Here is a 10743-nt window from a genome sequence, read left to right as displayed (position 1 = left end):
TTTGTAGTCTCCTACATCTGTAAACATACATAAATAGGCAGTGCAGCTAGTCCATATCTTGATTATTGCTTTTGATATTTATTAAACTTCAGGAGCTCTACTGAATTAATAATGGACAGGTTGATGAAATAGCATAGAAAACTGTGCAATGGTAAACAAAAATAAAACATCTGAACACAGCTCGAGGTTTTGTTCAATAAGAGCTCCGCACAGAAGATCAAAGGCTGTATGAACACTGTTAACAAAGTGCGAAGCTTCTCTCAATGCCACAGCTATTTTCACATTAAGGGGCATTTATAAACCCAAGTGTAATAAATTTCAACTGTACGATCCCTCTGTCTCTATAAAGTCAGCTTCCACTCAATACTCACTTGACCTACTTTGTACACATTAATTCAAACTTCTAGCCATCCATTTTACACAGTGCTCACCACTTTGTTTTCAGTCAAACAATGAATAATAACTCAGTTAGTCCAAATCGCTGACAACAAACTGCTGAGTATTTAAAGAGGAATTGTTATTTTTAGACTGAGGACCCTCATTAATTGAGCACGATAGACCAAGAATAAAAGAATAATCCAATGATATCAAACTATGCTGTTGACCTTTAATGCAATTGTAAGGATTGCTTAATCTTTTTTGAAAAAGCTCAACACTTGCTCAGTTTTAAACATAAATTAGACAAACCCAACAGGGCTAAGTCCAGATTGAAGTGGCTGCTTCTCAGATAAAATTTTACACATCCCGGCAAGATGTATCTAACGGTGTTACGAAATCCAGAAATAAGGCAAAAATGGAAGTGGTTGAAAAGATAAAACACCTGGATTTTTAATGCACAGTTCAAAAGCCTGCATTTGTGAAAGTATGCAGGTGCATTAGTACACAGGAGTGCAGACACACTGATTCATGGGTAATTCAAGCATTTTGGGTTTGTAAAAAGCTGTTGAACAACACATGCTACCATATACTTCTTTGAAGATGCACCACGAGAATGAATGGTGACCAGATATGATAGCATATGCGGCTCAAGAACACAAATGAAGAATACTGCAGCAAATTTAGACCTGAAGGTAATATTTTGCACTTTTCTGCTTCATAAGTCAAGCTGTACACACCAGTAACGGTGAAAAAAAGAAACTAACACTCCATCACATCTGGTGTCAGTAATATTAGTGTACACACAAAGAGTGAAGGCAAGAGAAGCTTGTAACCTAATATTTAATTAACTTCTAAACCTAATGACATAACAAACAGTGCAAACATGATGCAAGCAAAGAAACAATGAAGCTACTGCAAATGGGAACCTAGTATGCAAGTGTAGCAATACTGTGCTGCAAGGCTACAAAAAAGTACTCAGAAACAGAGTTTATGTTAGCAACTGAGCTTGCAACATACTGGGATTTCCATTTGTGGACTGTATCTCTAGCCTCTGCATAGTCATGGTCAATGCCTTGCTGCTGTCTCGAACCTCATGAGACATTGTGTGCACACATAGCCAAAAGGCACCCCAAAGGAAAGCCCAGGTCATAGGAGATTAAGACAGCTACGTCCATCAATTGGTGTGATTATTTTTTACATCTACTCCTTCTTTAATTGTCCTGTGGCATGTAATATTGAAGAATGTGTCCTCTCAGGATGGGTACTCTATAATTCTCTCAAATAGATTTTGCTATCTGAGGTGTCAGGTATCACGTTCCGGATGTTTGGTGTTTTATAGTGACTCTGACATGTATATCATCCCTTCCTTAAACATAGAGATCAGCTTCAGTTGAGGAGAGATCTGCGTTTTTTTTTTTCCTTTCTTTCTCCTCCTTGAACTATCTTACAGCCCTTGTGGGTTTTCTAATCACTGGTACAGTCAACTGCTTGGCATCACATGTTGACTTCTAAGTTGCAACTCGCTTTCAGATACTTGTGGTCAATCTCCACAGTTTTGACAGATGGTAATTACATTTCTAAGAAGGAATCCATATCATTTCTTGAGGACCATCGAGCCAAAGGATTGAGCATTGTCTTGGTGACTTGTGCTACTGGCTCAAAATTGTATTAAACTTCCAAAAACTCCATAGCTTCATGTTGAAGTCTTAAAAATCATAACATCATCAGTCTAATTGGTCTTAGTCATCAAGGTGTTTTTTTTCAATCAAAAAAAGATATATAGTGGGTAGATAGTAGTGCCCTATCTTTGAATTCTACATTTATGGAGCTTTTTTTCAGACATTTAGGACATATCTCCTTTACTGACAGCCATAATTCATGTCTCGCCTTTGCAAGGTTTTTATAAATTGAAAATCACATTCCCCAGCCTTTGCACACTATGGCCTCTGCGGTTTTGGATGACAACTGAAACTACATGACGTAGATAACATTATTGCCACCCACTTAAGGCTGGCGTGGTGATATTTAAGCTTTTGATCAGGTCCCACGGGACGCATTTCCCATTGTGAGACACTCACTCACGTTACTCAGAAACCGTTGTTATATCTAACCTTTGCTCCATGAAATATGGATTTCACTTACTCATATAGCTGATATCAACTAGACTTTAAAGGTTGATCTGGAAACATGTCACTGCTCATCCGTGTAACTTCTTCAGTTGTGTTCAGTTCTTCACAACTGCAGTACAGATAATAATGTTATGCTCAGATTCACTCACTCAGCTGGTTGTGGTTTAGATAATCACTTTCATCAGCCACACCTGGGACATGCCCTTCATAAACAATCTGCACTCATTCAGGCTGTAAGATGCTCTCAGTGTGTGATCAAGAGTTAAGACTGGTTTCTCTAACTTTGACTTTAAGTCTGCCAGTCTAAGCTCTTGTGCTCCTCACTATGGATTTGGATTCCAGCTTGGATTCTTTCCTCTTTGAACTGATATTGTTATGACCCCTGCTTTGTTAATAAGGACCTGGATTTGGATGTCGATTCTCCCCTCAGGCCTAAAGTTCCACCTCGGCTTGTCACTAGTCTCCTGCCCTGACATCAGCTTTATGCTCACTGGATTCACCTCTGTCCTGTTTCCTCTCATTTGACTGCTGTACTCAGGTAAGGCCAGTTCCCAGCTGATCTGAAGGAAGCACACTCACGTCCTTAAGATCCTCTGTTTTCAACTGAGCTTCCCTTTTCTTGAGGTCCAGAACTTTTCACACATTAGGATTTTTCTGCTTTTAAACTTCTCTACAAGTTATCATCTTTTTAAATGTTTTTAATTTTTAATGACCAACAACAAAAGTTTTGAGTCAACATTTCTTGAACTTTATTCAGTGTATTTTTTTTTTCTCACCAAACTGTTCTGATTGGTCGTTGACCTGGTAAATCAATCTCCTCCATAGCAATCAATCAACTGCCTTCATTGCCATGTTCACAAATCTGTGACTGCAAACAGATCTTTGTTTTATTCTCAGGACTCTTTTAAAATAGATTTTTTTATCTCAATAGGAATACCTTGGTTAAATAAAGGTTAAAAACAATTTCAAAATACTGAACTTATTGTTCTATGATGGTTTGAATGTGGTTTACGTAAACTGAAGCAGAGTTCCTTTCCTCTGATAATACTGAACTAATTTTCATTCTGAACACATCCAAGTGGACTCTGCTCTAGGACTCTCAGACTCATTTTTCAAGGTGGTCTCAGTTAATTTTCCAATTGAACTTGGACCAGAACAACTGGACCAAAACGTCCACTGTAGTCGGACGTTACGGTATGTAAACTGAGGGCCACGCACAAATGTAAAGTCATGAAGAGACGCACCAACTCATTGAAATTTGGTCAGATGAATTCAGGCTCATTAAAACAACTTTTAAAATGAAATTTGTTGCTTCTTAGACAGTTTTCCTGACAATCTATCACAAACATAGACAACACGTGTATACGTGTACCTTCAAATTCTGTTGAATTTAGGAAGCTTGCAAAATAAACATGAAATATCATGCAGAATATAAAGTTATTCTTCACCACTATACAAACACACAGATGGATTCATTGCACTTTTTCTTTGTCACTTGCAAGTTTATTTCTGTTCTTTAGTGAGGACATTAAGCACAAACAAATATCTATGTGTCAATCTGTAGACTCTTATTTATTTATTTTTTGCCTGATATACTATGGCTTCAGAATCTATTAACTTTGCAATCATGTCTGTTAACAAAACAGTAAATTTTAAAAAAGCAATTGTAAAACCCACTTCTAAAGTATGACCAGCAATCTAAGTCATTTAAAAAAACAATTCTGAAATGAAAATAGTTGTGAAGAAAGTTGTTGAACCAAAGAAAAATAACAATCCTTGGGATTAGATTTGGCTTCTGCACCCACTCTGTGGGCTTGGACTGTAATAAGTCAGTACGAGTGCTGTGCCGTGTGTACCCAAATGCAGGACTCCAGCAGCAACCAGATAACACTAAAACACTCTTTATTAATACCAAACAAACAAAAGGTGCTGCTGGGGGAGAGTGTGCAGAACACAAAAGAAAAACAGGTGCAGAAGGAAACTAAAAGAGCCCGTGGAGCTCCGTATATGCTGAAGCGAGTAATTACAAACAAAAAAGAAAAAGCTGTGGTAATTGGAAAGGGAACCCAAAGAAAATACATAGAGAAAATACATGTAAAAAAGGACTCTAGGGAAAGGAATTCCTCTAAATGAAAGAGGAGATCAAACAATAACTTATAGTGACTCGAAATATATAAATCCAACACATTAACACTAAAAGCTTTATTGTTTTAGTGTTTTGTAATTGTCTGTTTTCATGAGGAATCTCTTTCATTTGTGGTTGTAGTTGATATTCCACATGGGAATTTAATGAACTAAAAGAACAAATATTCTAACAATGCTGTAATAATTATGTGAAATAATGATAATTTTTGTCCACTGCTGAATGTTAGATTTGAATTTTATTTCTTAGTTTGCATATAAAAGACTTTGTTCATTGGTATGTAACCATAGTTGTTAAAAACCCACTTTGATGAAAATTGGGTTTTTGGTGTTTTTAACATCTTTTTCTGGCCTATTTCTCTCAATGGAAGACGTATATAAAGAAAATGTGACTTTAAATTGAAGTATTTGTGTATTAAAGTTTTGGTAAATATGGAGCAGTTGTAAAAAGCTTGTAGTTGTGATGTAGAAGGCACTATGACAAGCCACAAGCTCCCTGCCCGCTCCATTCGGATCCATCCGCTTTTATATGACTAGATCTGTATGTCCTTGTTTTCCTCATCTGAGCTCGCTTCTAGATCAAACTGTACAGCTGGATAGCTTCACTATTACCCTCCATTCACTGGTGATGTTGGACTGGGGTAAGGGGTGGGGGTGAGCTAGCAGGAGACTGTGTAAACAGATGGATGATGGGAAATGGGGGCAGGCTTACCCACAAATTGTATTTTTATTTAGTTTTCCATACCTCTGTTTGGTGCAGTGCGATTCCAGTGTTTTCCCTCTTCCCCACCCCCCTTCCAGGGGAGCAGGAGAAATTCCAGATTCCAGGTGGCTCGTCCGTGTTCCTGGCTTTGGCCGTGGACCTCGCCTCTGGCTTGTCTCGCACTCCCACCTTTCCCCCAGCTCCTACTGGATGAAGTCCATCTGCTACACTATTCAAACATGTAGTTGTAGAGTTAGATGAGCTCATTCTTCTTTAAAAGTTCTGTTACATCGCCTGTCAGTCCTGGGAGAGAATCCCTTCTTCATGTTGATCCTCAGGTTTGTACTTTTTGTTTTTTTTAATTTTTCCCTGGAATCGTTTTTATTAGGAGTTTTTCCTTCAAGAAGGAGAATCTAAGGGCAGGGATGCCCAGTTTGGTTTAGCCTTTTTTTTGTTTAACAACCAGCTGAGTATTGTTTATATTTGATGACTGATTTCATGATTTTGGACAATTACTGGTGTGAAGCCCATTGGCCTATGCAAATTGAATTGAATTGAATTTCTACTGCTGCTCTGCAGAAACTATGTCCTAGGAAATGGCACAGTTTTTTTTTCTTAATTTTATTTTAGCTAAAAACAACAATCAATTGGAGTGGGACTGACAGAGCAACTTCTGAGTTCTTCTGTCTTGATGTTACATAATGATGTACGTTGCACTATGACTGGTGTACGTGGATCTCAGAGAAGTCAGAGTTCTGTGTGACTTGTTACTGCATTTCCACCATGCTTCCTCCAGCTCATCATACTTAGATTTATCAAGAACGTCATCACTGCTTCAGGGCTACATCACCTTTTCTCCTGTCCGTGGTAATTTACCAGCAGTCATGACTTCATTTGTTCCTCATCACCTGGAAGGATTATTTCTTTAGTATTGAAAAACACTTTGTGTGACTCAGCTTGCAATTTCTACATCAATTCCAGACCAAATTCACATCAGTGTCAGACTTTTTCTTTTCTTCTCTGCATCCCAGTTTGTGCAAAAGTGCAATGTGGCCAATTTCAGTTAAATTATGATAATACAAGAAACTGCAAAGGCAGACAGATTTTTATAAAACTGTTTAAGTAAGTGATTGTGTTCGCACTTTCTCAACATCTGCAAACACGATTGTGATAAAAGAAAAAAGTAACAACATTTTATCATGTTTGACAGTTTAGATTTACCCTTAAAGGCCTAGTTACAACAAAACAGTGCAAAGAAATACTTTGATATAATCCATTTTTCAGTTGATCGTAGGAGCTTGGTTTTGCTTAGAGGCTCACTGTAACAAATGACAGTTTTTAATGTGCCTGCAAATTAGAGTAATCGTAGTATATCCAAGATGATCCTTCTTGCAGCATCTATTTTTCACACTTCAAATTGTTGATAATGTGAATTTAGGCGAAGATGATGTGACGACGTATTTCATCAAACTGTACATGTTTGCTCAGTAGGGCTTCGGTGCAGTTGCAGCAGAGACAGATGGTTTGTTGCATGTGTCTGCGTTAATCCCAGCATGAAAACAATTCAAACTTGTGAGCAGAAAGTGAGCTGGTCGTGGATTAGACATCAGAGAGTGAGAGGATTACAGCATATAACTGAAGCAGCTCTACCCGGCACTTCACATAAAACCACAGAGACTCATGAAAGTGTAAAACGGAATGAAATATGTGATTTTAAGAATAAGATTTGGGGGAAATTTAAGCTTTATGGGTGAGTCTCAAAAATCAAGTGCATGTAACTAAATAATAAATAAAAAATATGGAGTGTTCTACATTTACAATGCTGTTTTAATAGTGCAGTGGAGTGTGATTTTAGCAATTTATTCTGACATGAGGCTTGTCACACCCACAGAAAATTGTTATGTGGGGGCTGAATGTGATCACTGACCATGTTAGGGAGGCACACTAAATTAGTCTGAACCGTGGTGACTCATAATCAGCTTGTGCCTTGTATGTATGTCTTTTTTATTAAAAAGGCAATATGTGTGCTGCATAGGAGAAAATAGTTTTTTGGAAAAACACTGCAGCTTGATTTATTGCAATGGCTCAAAACTTGCATTGGGAAAAACATCTAAACAAATTAAACAAAAAGATTAGATTTAATTTAAAAACTAAGATTTATTCTTTTTTAAAGTCAAAAGTTACAATTATCTTGTTAACCACCTCAATGATTTTTAAATTGTCTTAACTTGAATACAGAAAGCTGCATGTGCAAGCAATTCAAAATTCAAGATGTATTTATTTCAAACACGTGTCTCAAGAAAGCTTCTCCTGTCAAACCCCTTTAAAAAAAACTTTTTCTGAAAACGAACTGTAATAAAAATGCTGTTAGTTCATACCCAGTTTCCTGACATACCAAAAGATTCAATAAAACTCAAGAGTCAAAAACTTATCTTCTAGAGTTTTTACTTGCATGTAGGAGTGACAGAAAATGATTACATTTCAAGTCTGCCCTTAAAGTGCATATGAGATCTGTCCACTATATACACAAATGTGAACACACACTCGCACAAGAGCTTAGCTCCTTTTCCTCAGCTGTGTGTCTGCGAGCTGGTAGGAGAGCTGGGCTTGTTTTGGAGCTGCTGCAATCGGGTGTCTGGAGATTTGGAACAGCAAATTGCACGGATCCCTGGAAAATGCAAACTTTTATGCACAAAATGCAAACTTGTGTGCACTATTACAAATTTGTGCACACAGAGGGAGACTTACCATTGGGCAAAGGTAGGCGATCGCTTGGACCCCCAAAACTCTGGGGCCCCAAGCTGAACTCCTAAACAAGTGTCTAATAACAATCATAAAATGTATTTTATTTAACTCTGTCATTTAAAAAAATAAATTAAAAAAACATACAAATATCCTAAATCACTTAAATTGCATAATACTGATCAAATGAAAGTCTATTGTCGTACCCTGCCTCTCTGCAGCAATGGAAAATTCCAGTCAGCACCAGGTTAGCACAGAATTCAGTTTTGTCAGATTGGACTTTTTTTTTCGCCTAATTTAGTGATTTTGATTCCAACTTTATGAGTGGAAACTGTTTTGGGGCAGGTGGACATAACAGCAGTGGATTTGGAATCGGTTCACCAACCTTTAGTTACTTGTGTTAAATCTTGAATTATACATCATGAGATGTATAAGCTACTAGTAGTAAAAGAAATGCATGTCCAGTAACTGTTCTATAAATGAATTTTAAACATTTAATCCTAATAATTTTGCTTTTATCCTCAAAATTCCTGTATTTGCATATTTCCTGTTCAATTTCAGTGCAGATTGCGAGAACTGCCACACTGCAGTTTTGGAATTATTTCAGTTTTTAAATCCATAACATTTAGATTTATTCTGTCTACTAGATGACCAATAAAGAATTTTTTTTTTGTACATTAAGGTAAGAATTTTTTTTATGATTAATACAACTGCTGCAGAGGGCTCCATTTTATTTTTCTCCCGGGGCCCCAAAATGCTAAGTCCGGCACTGCAAAAAAAAGCTGACTTTTGAACACAAAATGCTAAATATGCTAAAAGAAAAAGCAAGTGCAAAAAAAAAAGCAATATGGTGGCTATAAATATTATGTCTTTAACTTAATTTGCCAGAAAACAGAAAATAATCTCAAACATTTCATGTAATAAAATGGGCTGATAATACTTTAGATACAGGTAACACTTACATGAACTATGATTTGGTATGATGTTATGAATCAATCTAACAAACTACGACTTTGGATAAACATATAAACATTTTCCTCACAAACAGCAAAGCAACAAAGTAAAAGCCTAAATTTCCCCAAATTCATTTCCCAATTGGTGTGAGTTTTGAAAGTTATTCCATTGTAAAGTACTTTGGTTTCAAAGTACTATATAGTTATATTTTATTTTAATACATTTTTAAAGAGGCAAGAAAATAAGACATGTTAATGATGTTACAGTACACCTGGAGATGAAATGAGATGCAGAAAAGCAATTCATCTGTTTATAAGCAGATCAAGTTTGATCTGCATATAAATACTTTTAGGTTTTTAGCTATGAACACTCGCTGAGAAACTTGATTTAGGAAGCCTCCATGATACTGATATGCATCTGTGATACGCAAACAGCGCCATCTTCAATGTGATTTGGCGTGAGCCTTGTGAGTCTGTTTATCACCCCAGGATTAAAACATGAAATGATAGAGATCAGACTCAAAGTCCTAAGTAAACTAAAATATCTATTAAGAGACGACTGTTTGACAAAATAAAGCATAATCAATTTAAAATAATTTTATGAAAATTATCTTTTTTTTGTCCATCGTGATGTTGAGAAACCTCACAAACCAGCAATCCTCGTCTTGATCGTCTTCTGTGATTCACAGCACAATCTCTGGACCTGTCCTTGTTATCAATAAACTTTACAGCTTTCCCCATTCATCACTACGCTTTGTGTCATAAACTGAGCCGCCATTGCTCGTATTTGAAATCTGCTGTGTCTGCACATCCCTGTGAACTTCTGGCCTTGCACCGTGTGACACTTCACAGCCTCGTATATTTGAGAGGCTGATTCCTCCTAATTTACTCCACAGGTTCTCGGTTTACTCAGTGACGTGTTTTCACAGTCCCAGAGATTTGTGCTCAATATATATCACTTGAGGGTTTGCTTTAAAATAAAACCTCTTGCAACTGAAGCGTAAATAACTGTAAGTGTGCAGAGTCAAAATTTTCTTTTACTCATTATAAATATCCCTCAAAAACATCTGCTATAAAATTCTGTTTGATTACACAGCATTTATATTTGACAGATTGCACTTCTTAATAGCTGTTAGAACTTTATCATTTAACAGGTTTGTTTGTGCTGACTGCCAGCTTCTTATAAAAACTTAGTAAGCTATATGACTCGAGCCATCATTAGAATTCCGGCAGCGTGTGTTCTAAATTATTTTCCTCAAACCGTACACTGCATCCATCTTCTGAATTTGCGGAATACTTCTCGGGGTCGCAGGGTTGGTGGACACACACATTCACACTGAGTGGCTCGAATGGGAACAGCCCAAACAAATCCCAACTAGTATTTGAATTTTACTCTAAATGTGTTTTTTTACACCAAATGTTAACATGCACTCAGACTTCATGCAATGACTTCAACTTATTTTGTTGGTTTACATGAATAAAAGTCCAAAAAGACACTGAGATAACTGGGATTTTTTTTAGCTTTAAGCTACATTCCTCACTTGGAGGTGACCCAGAATTCTTGTAATACTTCTACAGTCTGCCATTGCAGGTTAAACAATGAAAGTTTGGGTCACAGCTGGTGGTTCCCAGGTGGGGTCTGCCTGCCAACATTTCTGGCCCTCGTGGCAGATCATTTGACCTGTTTTGCCCTCCA

At 37.1% G+C, this 10743-nt stretch overlaps 1 protein-coding gene across 3 annotated transcripts in view; it reads left to right on the top strand.

Annotated features, from left to right (window-relative positions):
- The first annotated feature begins 2712 nt into the window (after nucleotides 1-2712).
- Nucleotides 2713-10743, top strand: part of si:dkey-250l23.4 — a 59861-nt gene continuing 51830 nt past the window's right edge. The window contains exon 1 of one of the 3 annotated variants that reach the window (XM_024276167.2): nucleotides 2713-3045. The gene's annotated coding sequence lies outside the window, so the exon portion shown is untranslated. The remainder of the gene's footprint in view (nucleotides 3046-10743) is intronic. The other 2 variants (XM_024276168.2, XM_024276169.2) reach the window with 2 other exon arrangements.

This window comes from Oryzias melastigma, linkage group LG9 (assembly GCF_002922805.2).
Source record: "Oryzias melastigma strain HK-1 linkage group LG9, ASM292280v2, whole genome shotgun sequence".
Classification (NCBI taxonomy): domain Eukaryota; kingdom Metazoa; phylum Chordata; class Actinopteri; order Beloniformes; family Adrianichthyidae; genus Oryzias; species Oryzias melastigma.
The sequence above is the reverse complement of the archived record's forward strand: the minus strand, read 5'-3'. Positions and strand labels throughout refer to the sequence as shown.